At 42.4% G+C, this 17,071-nt stretch overlaps 1 protein-coding gene across 2 annotated transcripts in view; it reads left to right on the top strand.

Moving 5' to 3' along the window:
• The window catches only part of XKR6 (XK related 6), a 153,750-nt gene extending 136,679 nt beyond the window's left edge, over positions 1-17,071 (top strand). For both annotated transcript variants that reach the window (XM_085544265.1, XM_085544264.1), the window contains one exon: positions 1-17,071. This exon is cut by the window's left edge. The gene's annotated coding sequence lies outside the window, so the exon portion shown is untranslated.

Here is a 17,071-nt window from a genome sequence, read left to right as displayed (position 1 = left end):
TGAAATTGTATAGCGGATAGAACTGCAGGTTGGAGTTGATTTGGAAAAGAAAAACAAACTAAGAATGCGAAGAGAAATACTTACATGAAAAGTATGCTTCCAACGTGTGTGTTTGAATTGGAGCATTTTGTCATTTTACTGAGCTTTTTGAAAGGCTTCTTTTGAAACAATGAGACTTTATGGTGGTTGGGGTTTTTGAATACCAAAAAAAAGCACAATTATTGTTAAAACATTATCATTTTTATTATGTTATTTCACTCTTTGCCTACCTGGACATTTTAATCCCCAAATTTTGTCATGAAATATATAATCCTTTGTACCTGCTCATTAGTCATCTTACATTAGGCGAAAGGGAGAGAAACAGCTCTGAAAACATGCAGAATTCCTGGCCTGATTTGATTTCTTATTTGCTTTAATAATAGGGTTGAACTTTAACTTTGTGGTTATTCTCTTGGATGCTTACTGTAAAGACACAGGGTCTTCCTTTAACTGAATCGCAAAGAATCTATGTGGTATATGCAAAGGACAGCCTTGATTTTGCCACTTTGTGAACTTTGGTTTGTGAAGGACTGGGTCGTGCAAAGCATTTATGGATCTGATTTGGTCACGCTGATAAATAGGATGGAGAGGGGAGGCTTATCTGTGGTGTATTCCTCAGCTGTAGGGAGGGATGCTGAATTAATGCACATAGATGAGTAGTGGTAGTTTGGTCCTCAGATGTTCAGAGCTTGTTGGCTGGAGAGGTCATTCATTGCTTTGTCTGAATAGAGCCTACATTTGCTTCCTGTATCCTCATAGATATTTCCACTAATGTTAATGGGTTGCCTTTGGTTTCGGTCATATAAATGTTTCCTTGTTAAGTCTGCTTGTTGTGTTGTTAGCGTGGTTATATCAAAATGATTTGCTAATGTTGAATTTGAGCTTTTATGTTCTTCTGTGGCATTGACTGTGCTTTACTAAGAAGCTCTGTGTCCCTTCCTCATCTACAATAGCTCTGCTTGTTGTAAGATCTTTTGTTACTGCAGAGGTGCTGTTTATTTTGATGGCTGTATCGTGAGCAATATCTAGCTTTGGCGAAGCTGACTCAACATTTATCCTGGGATAGAGGAGCAGCACGCTTTGGTGGGCAGGGTGTGCTGTTTGAATAGGAGTCTCCTCTGTGTTGATTGTTGCATGACAGATGACTTATAATGTGTAGAGATGTAAGAGCATTGGAAATGTCTTCTGCTAAAGCTACTGCTTATTGTGGTTGAATAATTAGCATTGAACCCTCACCCTGAAATGGGCAGAAAAGGCAGCTGTGAGGCCTGTGCAAGAAAGGCCTGATCTGGAGCACTACCCAGCAGACAAACCCAATGGACTTAACTCTTTTAAAGTAGCTTTTATACCATGGGTTTGAGAAGTTAGATAGCACGTGAGTCAATTAGTGCCCCTGAGAGAGGCAGTGCCTCACACAGAAGTGCACAGAAGGCAGTGTGCATGTGAAGGCACCACGAGCGTGGTGTTAGGCCTCATCTACCCGAGCAAGAGGTTCGGAGCTTTAATGGGATCTAAGAGCACAGAGCCAGGAAGATTTGAGCCTTGTTTCCATGCTGAGAGCTACAGAAGGTTTTTAGTTCCTGAAATGGCAAATAAGTGAGGCTTCTTTCATGAATATGAGGTCCAGGCTGCTCTGAAGGTAGCCAGGAGTTAAACTGACCTGAAGAATGCAAAGGAAAGTAGGGATGTGAGTTGGGGGATAGTGAAACTTTACTTACTACGTACAGCTTGTCCACTTGTCAGGAAAAGTGGTGTTTTATTTTCAAACGAGCAGTGAATCATCTTAAACTAATTCTGTTTGGGTCTGGAAACACAAATCCAGCCCACAGTCCTCTACGATTGGCATAGCTTTGGCTGGCTACAACAAGCTTTGTCCCAAGCCATCCTCTACCTGAGGAGTTAGCAGGGAGAGCTGGAAATAACAGGCATTTTGGTTGCGGGCAGCTGGTTTTAGAGGGTAAGGGACTGCCACTGGGAAAAAGCTTGGGGCCTGGCACCATTTTGTTTTTATGAATACAGTTAACATAGCCTTTGCCAGATGCTGGTTAAATGGTGCAGCATAGTCAAGTGGAGGTAATAGAACAGACTGGAACAGACTAGACCTACAACCAAGTCTGTGTTTAATGAGAGAGACAAGATTTGAGGGAGAGATTCTATCTTTTACTAGAAATATATTTTTTATTATTAAAACACCTCCCCCTTTAAACCATGCCTCTTGTATTACCTTAAACTATGCCAACTACTATAACACATCTAGGACATCTTTAGAAATGCTTTCCAATGGATTTTGTCTCAGTGCTGTCATTCCAGTGTTAACAAACTTCTGTGGTCCTTCTAATCATGCAACCATTTCTCATATCCCAGGGTACACACCAAAGCAAGAGACTTCAACTTTGCAAGGTGCCAAAAGGTTTCTTATTATGTCCAAAAATACCATCCTTGCTTTCCATGTGAGCTGAAGGGATCAGTACGTTCCAGGAAGAGGCTGAATTTTTTTTTGCTCCATGCCTTTCTTTTGTTGTCCTGCCAACAGAGCCTCAAGGACAGCATATGGCCTTGCTATACTTGCTTTTTCTTTAAAAAAATAATAGAAAATAACAAGGCATCAGAGTACCACGTGGGTTTTAATAGTGTAAGATGAGCTGAGTCTGTTTCCCTCAGACCAAAATTCAGAATGCAGAATTCATCAGCTCTATGGCTGGCTGCATGTTCCTGCAGTGATCCCTTATTTTCTAGGCTTGAAGAATGATCACTTTCCTCCATTTCCAGGCTGATTTAAAATATCATCCCCTGCTAAAATAATTCCCTCTGCTCTGATGCTTACTAGCAACTCAGCCCTGGGCTTCTTCAAAACACATTGCCAGGAATGCTTAAAGAATTTGCATTGAGCGGCCCATTTCTCTCCATCTTGGATCATATAAGGTGCAAGAAGGAGAATTTTCCCGTGGCAGAATTTATGTAAGGGGTGAAGTAGGAATCTGTTAGCCTATAGTATATCTTGACTTAAAAACTTGCCCTTTACAGATGGGGAGGTGGAATATTAGCATCTTGACAATCCTCTTTTTAATGTTCTGAAGCAGTTGGGAGTTTCAGGACAGACTCTTTTAGGACCGTTTTGCTGGGCTTGGTTTTCAGAGCCATGTGAAGAGTTACAGCTGCTCAGGCAGAGTGGGTGAATATAGAAATGTGCTAAAACCAATGCTACAAGGTGGAATCCGGGGCAGAGAAACCTCAGATCTACAAAGATCCTATGAACTTCATCTCTTCATGACACCTTCCTCTGCAGTTTCTGGAGAGACTTCCACTGATTGAGGACTAGTAGTGGATCAGAGGCTCTTCTCCCCTTAATCCTCCTGGGGGAGAGGTGAAGTTGGAGTTGTTCTGCACCAGAACCAGGCTCATTTCAAATAGAGACTGACAGTCAGTTCTAGGTAGTTCAAGCAGCAGACATCATCCCTAGCACTATACTGGAGCAGTACAGTTCTTTGCTCAGGACAAGGATTGCCTGATTTGCATGAAGAATAAGTCAGCTGCTATGAATCTGGTCTTAAAAATTAAACCAAACAGCATCCGTTTTCAAAATGGAGAATTTCAAGCCAGGGCAGGAAAGAGAGGTTGGCATCAGTGAGAAATACAGATGGATGTGAATAACATTAGAGCATTGCTGATGTACAGCAGTTCTCTGACGCAGCCCTCCAGTTATGACGTACCCTTCATCAAACTGCTCAGCTGAAATCACCAATGATTATGTTGCTCTGAGCCCACTGTTGTTTCAGCCTTTTTGATCTGAGATTCTTTATGACAGATGATGAAGCTCTTCCTAGATTATTTCACAGGCCCTCCTGTGACTTACCAAGTTGTCACCAAATCCATTTTTTTCCTTAGTACAGATGAGAAAAATACAATTGTCTTTTCTTACAGCTCCTGAGTGGAGAAGATGGTTGTCTTGGTACATTTGCTTTGTGTTAGGAAAGTGAGAAGAAGACTGTGGCCAAGGCATGTCTTTTGTTCTTCGGCTCTGCTGTTCCTTCCGTCTGGTGGCACTGCCTTTTTCATCCTGCTTCCTCTGAGATACATTTGATTCTCTCTAAAATATGACCATGTCTTTGAATAGACACTGCTCACTTCTCATTTGAAGTCATCTGAAAAGCAGGGTTTAAATGTCTGGTGATTTTCATGTTGAATGGCTACACCTGCAATATATTTAGCTGCTTGAGGAGTGGCAGGAGAAGATACATCCTTCAAATCTTTGAGCTTTGGCAGCCAAAAGTGCAGCCAGAAGTTCTCTCCCCAGCTGTGTTCTGTCTGTGTTATCACAGCAGGATCTCAGTTAGGCTGGTTTTGTAGGCTCTGTGGAGGACACTGAGAATTCCCAGCCATTTTAGTTCTTTGATATTTTGTCTTAGCAGCAATAATGCAAACCATTAGCATATAGCTTATTTGCTGCTCCTTATTAAGGTACATTCGGTCTCGATCTCCACAGTAGTTATTCAGCTCTCTGTACCTCAAACACCTGAGGCAAGGTGTTGGTATTTTCAGTCGTTCTCCCCCAGTAATTTTATTTTCCCCCTTCCTGTGACATCTCCCACAAAGCTTTAGTGGGAATCTATGGAGTTTACAGGTTTTCAGTAAGTCTCCATTAGAAATAGCATCTCCTTCATATAAGTGATTCTCAGTCCTTTAGCTTTCCTTCTGTTCTGTTTGGGAGGAAAAAGGTGAAAAATAATAATGGATCACTTTGCACTCTTACTTGCATATTCGTGTTTTCAAACATTCTAGTTTTCATCTTCTGCCCCAGTTCAGAGTTTCAGTGGAGAAGTGTCACCTGGTGAAACTCAAGAAACCACTTTCAGTCCCGATCTTCCATTTGGTATTGATTATACTTGTGAATCTAAATAAGTTTCCATAGGTGCTAGAACAGTTTCAAAGAACAAAGACCGACTTGTCTATGAGGCTATGTAAGGTTCTTCAGCAGTTCTTCCTGATTTTTACTATAACGCATAAAAGCAATTCAAAGGTTTGGAATGTGATGTCTGCTACCTTACAATTCGAGAGGAAATCTTTCATTGTACCCACCTCTTTTACATGAAACGGACATCCTTTCGCTATCATTTGTCCTCATCTTCAAAAGAGGTTTTAGTGGAATAACATCAAATATCCAGTGCTGAGACGTTCCCTATGTTCCATAAAGCACAGATCTTGCAGATGTCTTTGTGGATGTCTTGCTGGAACCTGAGTGCTCTGAACTGCTTCAGCAGGCGGTGTCCTTGCACGACCCAATGGACAAGATATATTCATTTCACAAAACCGTTGCCTAAGATGAAAATCAAAGGCTGCACACAGGTGACCAACCTTGGAAAACAGTCTACAGGTATTTTTAGGTGAGAGAAACTGTTCTGAGAGCTGCCTTGGAAAAGAAACTTTGAGTTTTTCAGAGTGAAATGAAGGAACAAAGAAAAAAAATATTACTTCAAGATGGACTGATAACCCCAAGGTGGGATAGGATGACACTGAAGTGTGTCTGTACTCTGGAAAATCCAAAACTTAACAACTTGTTAAGAGCTGGTGAGGCTCACTTTATCTGACTGAGATAACTAAAAAGTTAACTCTCCAAATTGAAGCCAGTGTTGCTCAACTTTCTTTTTGTTTCTTGGAGAATACTCGTAGCAGCGATACCTAAAAAGAGATGTATCTGTCTGTGGACATACCATTTTCTTTCCACTGTCTACAGAAGGAGCCAAGGTTGATTTTTCCAGTGTGATGTGGATATAGGAGCTCATTTTCACTTATCATGAAAAAAAATCCTCTCTGTAGAAATGGGGCAACATTCCTGCTGCCCATCTTCCATCCATCATTCATCAGAGAGCTTCACAGATTAACATCTGAGGGGCAAAACCACCATACAAGGCAGAGGTCTTCACCATTTCCTAGAATGACAAAGCCTTTCCTTCTTAACTAGCGTGTGAGTCTCATGTCCCAAGGCTTTATGTAGTCCCGTTTTAAGCAATTAGCCTGACCAGATTTTGACCACTTCTTTTGGGAACCCGTGCTTTTAAGTATCTGAGTCCTTCTTGTTTTAAATTTATGTCTCCTTTAGAATAATGATCACGGCTAAATAAATGCCTCTTGCAGTGGGGACTGAGCAGCACACCTAGCACATGCCTTCGTACTTTGGCAGCTTTTTCTGGTGATTGATCACGCATCAAGAGGAATGCCTCATTTAATTAAAGCCCCTGAGCAAAAGAGCGCTGTGATGGGAATGTGTCTCATCCTTGTGCCTTCCTTCTGTATAGGCATTGTTCCTGCCTAGAGTTTCTGTCAAGTTTCTTACTTTCCTAAGAGCCAGATCGATACAAGCTCTCCCGGCGCTTGGTAGATTTCATCAGCAATGGCAAACTCTTTTCAAGAAGAAAGTAGCTTTTCAAAAAGAAGGTAACCAACATGTGCATGACCTCCTTAGAAGGGTTAGGAATAGTCTGAAGTGCCAGAGAGAGAGACAGGGATGGAAGACCTTTGAGAAATTATTTGTCTTTATCTCCAGCTGAGATAATAATGTTCTCATAATGTTCTTTAGCCTCCGGCTGGGACTTCATTTAGCTGAGGAGTGCAGATGTAATTTTCAAAATATGAGTGTTTTTTTCTTTTAATATAGGACGTACCCTCTGAGTAATTCTGCAGCCTTTCCCACCTGACAATACTGTAACTAACATCTCCATTAGGAGCAGGGAGAAAACTTGAAAGAAGGATTAATCCTACTCAACTTTCACTCCCTAAAAACTGAAGTGCCTTGCCTAACCTCTTTAGATCTTCTTCCTCTACCATCAGCAGAAGGAGACAGGCACGCTTGAGGAAGAATTCAACCCACATATCTCACACCACTTCTTTGGGTCGAACTTTCTCACATCTAACTTAAAGTGAGATGGAGTTCATCGTATTTGTGAGTAAGGCCAATGTGAAATGGAAATCACAGAGTCAAGCACTAAATACATTCTTCAAATGCTGTTCAAGGGGACAGAAATTTCTGCTCAAAGTCTGCATTTTAGTTGATTACAGAGTCACTGGACACCTCTTCTTGGAGCTATGATTTCACCCGCAGCCTTAGAACTTTCGGACCATCTTCTTATTTCTTTGTTTTCTTGCTTTGTTGGTTTTAAATATGGAAGATTTTATTGTTTCTATTATATTACTACTATATTATACTACTGTAATATGCTGCTACTATTCTTTAAAGCTTGTTTAGCTCAGAAATGCCAAAGCTGCTGAACGCTGCTAAACACAGGCAGAATAAAAAATACTGAGTTGTAATTGAAAGCAACTGCAGAGCTATGGCTAGAACATCCTCCAGTTCCATTTCTTTCTCTTGTAAATCACTTGTCCTCCTTTCAGTGCCAACTAGAGATAATTCCAGCTCCAGGAGTGTGTGCACAAACCAAACTGGTGTGCAACACTGGACACCTTCACTCAGCAAGCAGTGAAGGAACAGTGATTTGGAATAGGAGAATAATCTTTCAGGAAGCTGTGTGCAACCTCTCATGGGTTTGGTTTCAGTTTATGTCAGTTGAAGATTGAACATGGTCCTCTTTGTCATAAGCAATGTAAGCAGCGGATGCTGTAGTACAATTCAGCAGTCGAGATCCATATTGCAGTCCAAAGGAAAGGTCTGGTCCTTCTGGGAAGTGATCCATCTTTTATCTGGCTTAGGAGGGAAGGAGAGATCCTTGGCAACCCCATACACATCCAACTTCTGGCTGGCTAAACATCTGTGCAGTGAAAATAGTAAGACTTTATTGTCTATTCTGTGGAATTTCATCTGTGCAACCTGCTCACCCTTTAAAATGATTCTTCCAACTTTAACCACACCTGATACGTGTAAGTTACTATTGACTTAAGAGAACATCTTGGCACTTTGATCAAGTCCTGATTTCACCCTGAGTTTTGGGGTTTTTTTTGTTGATTTGGTTGAATAGGCAACATTTTTCTTGCCCTCCTGATTGTTGGGGATGGAGGGATCTCACCTAATCTTAAGTCAATGGGAGTGGCCTCTTCACCTGAACTTGTTGTCTATACTCCTGCTCCAGCACTGACAGACTGTGAGGCATCACATTTGGTCACGTTCACGATAGGAAGAAGAATCACATTTCAGAAGAGTCCGTTTCTGTCTATTGACTATAAAACAAGCAGAGTTTAACATCAGGTTGGTGATGGTAAATATCTGACCAGCAGCAAGGTGGCAGATTGGCTGTCTCTAATCTTCAGATATCTTGCATTATGTTTTTTCACTCTGCCCTACCATGTCTGATGGGGCTTAGTGGCCTCCATGCCATGTGGTGCATCCACCATATGCTTCCCCAAGGGCTTAGCCTTCAGTTTTTGTGTCAACAAAGTAGAGAACGCTGCTTAAATACTGCAGAGGAAGAGAACTTGTTAGCAGGGATTGATTTCCAGAGGAAGCCAGGAGAATTATCCATACCTTTTAGCAGTGATGAAGGAGCTGTAGGGTCTTCTGCCATATCCATTAAGTCATGTGTGCGTGTCTAGGGCATGTGCACAGGCAGAAACAAATGTGCATAGACAGGAAGATTTACATTGGCAGTGCACTGCTGTGATGGTTCCGAGTGCTGGGAGGTTTTGTTCCCCATTCAGAGTGGAATCTGTGGGACTTCAGTTGCATGCATCCAACCCATGAAGACAGGGCAGTCTGTTGTGCTGGTGTAATTCTGGGTTATCACTACTGAATTAATGTGTTGAGCTTGGTTTTGCCCCTGTGATGTCCTGTGTTGCCTCCTTTGTGGTAGGAGGGGTATGAGTGGAGCATCTTCCTTGAGCTAGTCCCTCATAGCGGGATATCACCAGGGCTGCATTCATTTCCATCTCACCTTAAAATTACTTGAAGGAAAAAGCCCCTGTTGCTTGGAATCATGGGGCCAGCACGGGTGATCCTGCTGCAGGAAACCTGTCCAAACGAAACACTGATCAATTCTAACATCACCTTTAAATGCACAACCTCAGATCCCAGCTGTGGGAGGTGGAATAGCGGTCTGCCTGGGCCAGAGGCAGTGGGGTGAGACCCCAACCCTCTGTGAGCCCCCAGAGCTCAGTGGGGTCGCAGAATGCCATGACTCAAACACACATTCATGTCCTTCATCCAATGGTTTTTATGTTTGAATTGTCGGGATTTCGACAGACGTTTCATGCTTTTATTGAGGCAAAAGTCCGTGCTTGTGAAATTGTGAAATTGATGTGTTCTTTTGTATCTGTTTAAAAAACAAAACACACATGTGTATTTAAAGCTAAAGAGCCGTTATTGTGCGGGGTTTTCTCTCAAACTGGTGCATACACTTTACATCAGGGACCTACTATACATAACAGAAACCAGTGATTCAGTTACTGTAAAACCAGATACACACCTTTTACTGTAATAACAATAACTTTTAAAACCTTGCACTGTAATGGTTGCTATTAAAAACTAACAATCAAAAAAAAAAAAAAGAAAAAACTACAAAAAAAAAAAAACAACAAAAAAAACTTGTCAGAATGATTTTGTATCTTTTGATTATCTCTGAAATTTTAGCATTTTTGTATACTTACCATGTCCACAAACAACATCCTCCACGGTTAGTTCCCAGGCTCTGTTTCCTTTCTGTCTCACACAACACGCGCATTGCTACAGGATGTGGATGGGCAGGGTATGGCCATGGGAACTGCGTTGGTCACCCCAAGCTCTTGTCAATAAGATACACCCAAACAAGCCGTGTAGAAGGAAAAGCCAAGACCTCCAAGCCTTTTTCATGGCGTCAGATCCCCTCAGCAGTTCCAGCTGCTCCGAGTGTCCGACCAACAGAACCAGGGAGCGACGTCCGAGCTGTTCCTTTATGCTGGCGTTGCTGTGGTCACCTTGGCTGTCCAGCTCCATCACACAGCAATGCGTTACCAGTAGGTAGGAAATCCCAACCAACAAGATAACTTTGCAATCACAACGTTGACTGATCGATTTGGGGTTTTTTTTAGGTTTTTTGGTTTCTTTTGTTTTTGTTTTTAAATGAGATGTATTTGGAATCAGACAGCATGGTGTTGCGATCCTTTCTGTTTTTAAACACTGATACATTCTGTGTGTGAAAGTCTTGTTTCCTAGCTAAGAGAACCTTACACATGGAGCTGAGTTTGAACCATTTTTATTTTCTCCCTTGTCTTACTGTGATCTGGGAATTATTTGGCTACAGTCCTTTAAGTTGGTAGATTTCCCACACCTTCTCCCTCCTTCCTATCATCATTTCGTCTTTTTTACAAAAGAATAAAAAAAAAAAAAGAAAACAAACAAACAAAGGAACAAATAATCTTTTTTTCTCTCTTTAGGCTGTGTAATGTTGTGTTGTCCAGATTCTGTATAAAAATATGTATATGATGTATCTGATATTTGGCAGCGAGCGGCTGCAACTTTAACCAATATAATTAACAAAGAAATGCATAATGTTGGTGTTTTAAAAAGTTAAAAAAAAAAAAAAAGTAAAAAAAAAACAAACAAAAAAAAGTAAAAAAAAAACAAAACCTAGTTAAGATGTTTGTGTAAACTTGCATGGTTTAAAATGTACTTAGTGCATTGAGAAATGTTGTTAGGGTCCTAAGTGAAAGGCTGGTTTACTTTTTGATTCTAATGGTGATTGGTTTGTTGATCAGAATATCCCCTATACTGTATGTCTTAGTTTACTTAGCATATTTCTTTCTTTCTTTCTTTTTTTCCTCAAGATCTAGCATAGTGTATCTATCTATATGTAATACTGTTCCTTAAAACCAGGTTGTGGAAACTGCGTTTCGTCCGGCAAAATGATGTTTTGCATCACGGTTGTGATTCAGTTGCTGCGTTCCATTTAATTTGCTCTGAAGTCCAGGTTTGACTTTCCATTGGGATCTCTCTTGCCAGTGGGGAGATGCTCATGGCCGGGCTGCTGGACCCTGGGACAAGGCTGAGCTGAGGGGCCGGCTCCTGTCCTACACCAGGACATCAACATCAGGCCTGACCATCTCGGATAATTGTGGGGTACAAGGGCAAGATTTGGTGCCTCCATAGTGAGTGAAAGTTGGGTTTTTCCTCTCGGCAGCACGTGTTTTATCAGGATCACAGCAGGCTCCCTGGGGTTTCTCCCAGCTCTCCATTGGATGATTATGGCTTTTAGCAGCATCGCTGAAACTACAGCAGTGAAGTGGGGACGATCATCCCATGAGGAACATAATGAAGCTGTTCAGCAATAAGCTCCCTGCTTCCAGAAGCACAAACCCACCGTGTTCCGGAGGAGCTCATTTGGAGCCCAGCCCTGCAGGTGTGGGAAGCATACAGGCAAAGGACATGGTCCCTTTTCACTTGACTTCTCGTTGGTTTGCTCCAGGCTTTGCTTCTGCTGAACTGCCAGAAAGAGAACATTTCTGAGTGACACCATCAAAGCTGCAGCGCCCATGAGCAGCTCCTGGGACTGACCTCCCTGCACAGGTCGATGCGGAGACATCTGTGTTTCTAATAGCTGACAAACCTCCAGTGGCCTTTCCCCAGGGTAACACAGAGCTAGATGTAGGTACATAGAGCTACCAGTTTTTTTAGTGCTCTTCAACCCAGAGAGTCTCAAAGGGCTTTTCCAGCAGGACACGATCTGGCTCATGCTGCCTATCCATGGCAGAGCACTGTTATCACAGCCACCTCTGGGGTGACCTCACTCATGGCATCATCAGAATGTGATTGTCTGGTGCAAGAAGTGTGGGTTGCACTTTGGGGGAACCCAACAAAGTATAACATGTCCAAATCCCAGCAAAATGCTCATCAAGATCAATCTGATGCATTGCTTTATCTCTTTCTGAGCAGTTCCTCTCATTTTGTCCATCCTTACAGTGCTACTTAAACATCTCCACTTTGCTTTCACCAGCCTTTTCTTCCCTAAGAGCTTATAAAATAGTCCTTTTTGCACAGGAGAATAGGGAAAAAGAATCTGCCTCTCTGCTCCAGAAACAGGACAACTCCAGCCTTCTCTTTCCTCCCTTATGCAAAGCTATGGGCTGAATTGTTTTCTCTTGATCTTCTCTGATCTCCACCACTCCTTTTAAACCATGGTTGCACTCTGATTTTGCTGCTTGATAGTCTAACTGGTTTTCATCTGGAAATAAACAACCTTAGGCACACTGTGCCTAACCTGACTTAGGCACAGTCAGGAATCCATTCCTGGCATTCAGTTACATCATACAGCACTATGGATGCGGTCTCAACACTGAAGACAGATCCCAAGACGTGTTGCAGGATCAGCTCCATCCACATAAAGCTGTTTGTGGTAGGCATCTCCTCAGCTCAGCAAGCAGAATCAATCTGCTTCTCTTCTTACTTTGCTCCAGGGTAAAACCAGTGCCCAAGTGCAGTTCTCTGGTCAGGAGGAAATCACCTGGTGGATGTTTCATGGCATGGTGCACAATGGGTTTTTTGTCTTCAAGGATCCAATCAGTGCAGAGTCCTATGTCTCTACATGGAAAAGTTCCTGCTGAAATGGGCTTTTGCTTTCTAAAGATGCAAGATCTGTTACTTCAGATCCCTCAAGGATATATGATGTGGGAAGCATCCTCTGATAGGGGACATCAGTAGTCAGTTCCTTGAAAGGGCCTTTTCTAGCCCTTAGGATTTTACTTTTGCAAAGCTGACCTTCTCTGTCTTCAGCATGACTGGAAAAAGGGTCTGTTCCCTGTAAGGAAAGACCTTAGTTGTTGAAAGTCTGCTTGTGTGTTTTGGAAGAATGCTCAATGGTGTCACCTCACCTCACATCTGTTTGCCTCTTCTTGTCTCTATGTGCGCTGGGAAAAGCTAGATTTTTGAGTGGCATTCCACAAACTGCCTCCAATGGTCAGTTTATCTCCCCTGTCTCAAAGCTAGCATGCAAATGTTTTAATTTGAGCAATTAACCATACAGCTGGTGTAAATTATCAGAGTCCTACTGAAATAACTGGAGCCATCCTGACACGCACCAGTCAAGGGCATGGCACAGCTCTCCACCAGCTGTCAGAGATCTGCTTCTCCTCATTGCTACCAAGCCTTGCTCTGCTCAACAGGAGCATGTTCTGGGGTTAGACAAAAACTCTCTTCAAAAACATTGCCATGGTTTACAAGCTGAGTAACGTGCTTTGCTCATCCTCTGGCCTCATCAGCAATACATTGGATACATCTCTCTGTATAGACAGACTTTCTCCTTCCCTAGGAAGACCCATAAATAGCTTTAATTTCCATCCTTGAAACCAAGTAAAGTTAAAAGCAACAACAACAACAAAGAAAGCCCAAACCTTTTGCCCTGAAATTATTCTGCAAAGCCCAGGTGAGGCTGAGACTTTGCAGGCCAGAGCTATGGTTTTATGCAGGACTTTACAAGACTGTTTTATATCCAACGCAATAAAGAATAACCAACTTATTGTAGCAAACCTTGTGCCAGGTGCTATCTCCCAAAACCTTCTGCATCAGACAGTCTGCCCTGTATTCTCTCTGCCTAGGGACACTTTGCAGAATTTTGGAAGGGAAAATTCCCCCCTTTGCCTCTTTACAAGCAAAGGCAGGTTGCAAAAGGGGAAAACTCTATGGCTTTAAGTGTGTTCTTTCCTTTTCCTTTCTCTCTTCTTTCTTTCTCTTTTTCTTTCTGCCCTTCCTTCCTCCCTCCCTTCCTTCTCCCCACCTCTTTCCTTTTTTTCTCTGCCATTTTCCCTTCCTCTCTCTCTCCCACCTCTCTTTTCCTTTTTTCCTCTTTTACTCTCCTTTCCTTCTTTCTTGTGAGCTGAGAAGTAACCTCACTGGAAACCACTGGATCTACAAAAGTGAAGCTCATTGGTGTCTCCATCAGAATTTCCATGCTGATTTGAGGGACACCCCAAGGATACCCATTTGGAGCTCTTTCTGTTATGCTTTTGTTCATGTTCTTTAACTTGGTTTCTGACATTTCTGACCTCTTCTGGATAATCTCTTTCCTTGCTGTCACACTCAGTGTCTTCCTTTGACCTTTAACGAGCCAAACTTACACTAGGAAAATGGGTGTTCATTCTTTCTGCTCTTTCTGTCTCATGAGCTCATCAGTCGTTCTTTCTTGCCTTCCAGCAGACAGTCACGTGTCTTCTTTTTCACAGAGGAAATGCTACTCAGAGCAAGAGACTGGTGTTGAGGATCCCAGGATCCTCAGCTTTTCCTTTCACTTGCTCTCCACTTCTTCTACGTGTGCCTCAGTTTACCCACCCAGGTATAATAATATCTACCTCACAGGGGTGTTGTGAGGCTCAGATCTTGAGATCCTGGCCTGGAAGGTGGAGGAGAAATGGTCCCACTCATTCAGAATCTCATTGGCATTCCATGATCAAATATTTTCTTGAGCCATCAGTGTTGGCAGAAGTAAACCATGACACAAGTTTTATTCCTTGCTTTTATCTGTTGTCAAGGTTTGGGCCATCTGCAAAAGCTCCACAAAGGCAAAGCTGGACATGGCACATGGAGATCAGCATGACAGGAGAAGTTCTGCTCTTGTTCCTCTTATTCTTCCATTGGCTGAAAATCACACACTTGGAAGGTTTATTGCCCTGCTGCCCCAACCTTCCAGCAACCCCGTAATTAATCTCATTGCCACTACAGACACTTCCTGGGCTGTAGAATCTCATTGGAGATAATGGAAGTCATGCACGTGGGCTGTGTTTTTGATTGCTAGTACTTTCCGTGACACAGTTCAGGCTGTCCCACAGCACCATGGCAATGCGCAGGTGATTGATATTTGTAAGGGTGAGCAGAGAAAACTCATTTGTTGGTGATTTCTTTGCTCTGCTAGGAGTTTAGCACCTTGGTGCACAGAGACAACTCTGCTTGACTATACATACTTCAAAGGATTCAGGTTCCAGCATGAATGATTCATGACATTAATGCCAGCAACTGGCAGAGGAAGAGAGGAAAACGTTGCTTTCCAAACCGACCCCATAGTCAGCAGATGCTATTCCATCCCCAGCTTTGTCTCAACCACAAAGGATGGCAAACAGAATGAAAACCATACTGCCACAGTACAGGAATTTCTGCTCCTTCCTTCAAGAAAGGACCTTTGAGGTGACCGTTTGGATGCTGACAGAAGATTGGATAGGGCTACAAAAAGGTTAAAAAAACGATAAATGAGCCTCAAGTCGTATCCTTCATTTCCCCATGGCTGTGGTATTTTTCCAGAAGAAACATCTTGAAACTCGCATTTTCTAAGATGTTTTAACTGTGACATGCTGACTTCTTGAGGAGAATGAAAACAAGTTTTCGAAACAAATCACGTCCCCTTGACCCTTTATGGCACAAACTTTACAACCTTTTCCATCTTGGAAGTGGGATTGGCTTCACTGTAGGAACACTGTGCCTACAGCACTATATGGAGCTTCACAAGTCATTCCACTTTGATGGGAATGACCAGGAACACAACGCAACTTGATCCCAGTGAGCCTACAGAGCGTCAAGGAAAGCTGGCGCTGCCTTGGATCTCACCTGCCCTTCCACTGAGCTAATGTGGGGCTGTTCTTCCTTGCTGAGGTGACAGAGTCTTCTACAGCCATCCAAACCATCAAACAAAGAGGAGCCACTCTTCTGATTGTGCAGTTTAACTTGTTGGCATCAATACACCCACAGGAGCCGCTCCAGGCATCGAGTTTTATCTAGAGATTGGCAGGAAGGCTCTTGTTAGTTTTATTTTTAACATAACTGCATTTATTTTCCCCTTTTTGATGAAACTGGAGTTGTTCCTGGAATACTGAGCTTTGGGAAAAGCCACCATCATCCACGCTCCCACTCCCTGCCCCACACGGCAGCCTGTCCATTGCCCCAGGATGATAAGCACACGGGAGAGGTTAGAGGGACCACAACAGCCCACGGCTATGGCAACAAAGAAGAAATAAGCACACTGTTGAAACTAAAGCACACAAAGACGCCTGCTCCATGATCCTGATAAAATCCGCTGCCCGGGAGTAAATTCCCCATGGCCTCTTCTCTGAGGTCCTGAGCCCACATTTACATCCTCTCCTCCCTTTCTGCTCTTCAATTTCACATTGAGACATCATCCCCTCTTCCCAGGCCAGGCTCTCACCGCAGAGCTTTGCTCTGTGCAGCTCTTGCATTCACCACCAATGAAGACATCTCTGCAGAAGGCTCCCGAGTGCCAATCAACAACTTCCCTGCAAAAACCCCCAGGATATAAAAGGGGAGCCTGAAATAATGATTTATGCCAGCACACGGGTCCAGGAGTTCTGTGTTAAGTACGGACCTTTGCTGGGGTAGCTGACGAAGTGGATTATACCTGCAAATGTCCTTTGGTAGAGCTGGCCAACACACCCAAAACGCTTTGCTTCAGATCTGGACTCATGCACTTGCCTCTTCCCCGTCCCATTTGTACACTTTGGTTTCTGAGCTGTTTTGGTTGGTTTTTTGGTTTGTTTTTTTTTTGCACTGTCAGGAATTTTTTAAACCGTGTTAATTGTAGTCAGCTGCATCATGTTTGTTAGGCCTCTCCACCAAGCTCTTTAAATGAAAGTCAGTGGCTGTCTTCCCTTGGACAATAATGAATGTATATATCGTAAGTGCAGACTATACAGAAAAGTGGCTAAGTCAAGGATCAGAGGGTTTTGTAAAGCCTGTTTATTTTTTTAAATAAGTTCGAGCATTTATATTTTACCACCATTTACGTGGTTTTGGGGAACCCAGATTGTGTCAAGATCTCATGCCAAAACAAGCCAAAAGTTGTTTGATTTCAACCTTTTCTTCCACGAACCATGTTTTAAACGATACTTTAAATGTCATTTTAAATGTTTTATTGAAACATGTACTGATGAAAACAACAAAACAAAACAAAAAAAACACAAAAAAAAACAAAAAAATACAAAAAAAACACAACAAAATGTCATCTTGACAAAAGATTTATACATGAATCAGAAAGTATTTATTTCAATTTTGTACCTTTCCATTTTAATACATTATAATGTATTGACTCAACTGAGATAATATAAACAGTTCATTTTAATAACA

The sequence above is a fragment of the Coturnix japonica genome, chromosome 3 (genome assembly GCF_054131305.1).
Source record: "Coturnix japonica strain WE chromosome 3, WE-NBRP24, whole genome shotgun sequence".
NCBI classification, from domain to species: Eukaryota; Metazoa; Chordata; class Aves; order Galliformes; family Phasianidae; genus Coturnix; species Coturnix japonica.
This window is presented reverse-complemented; position numbering and strand designations above follow the sequence as displayed.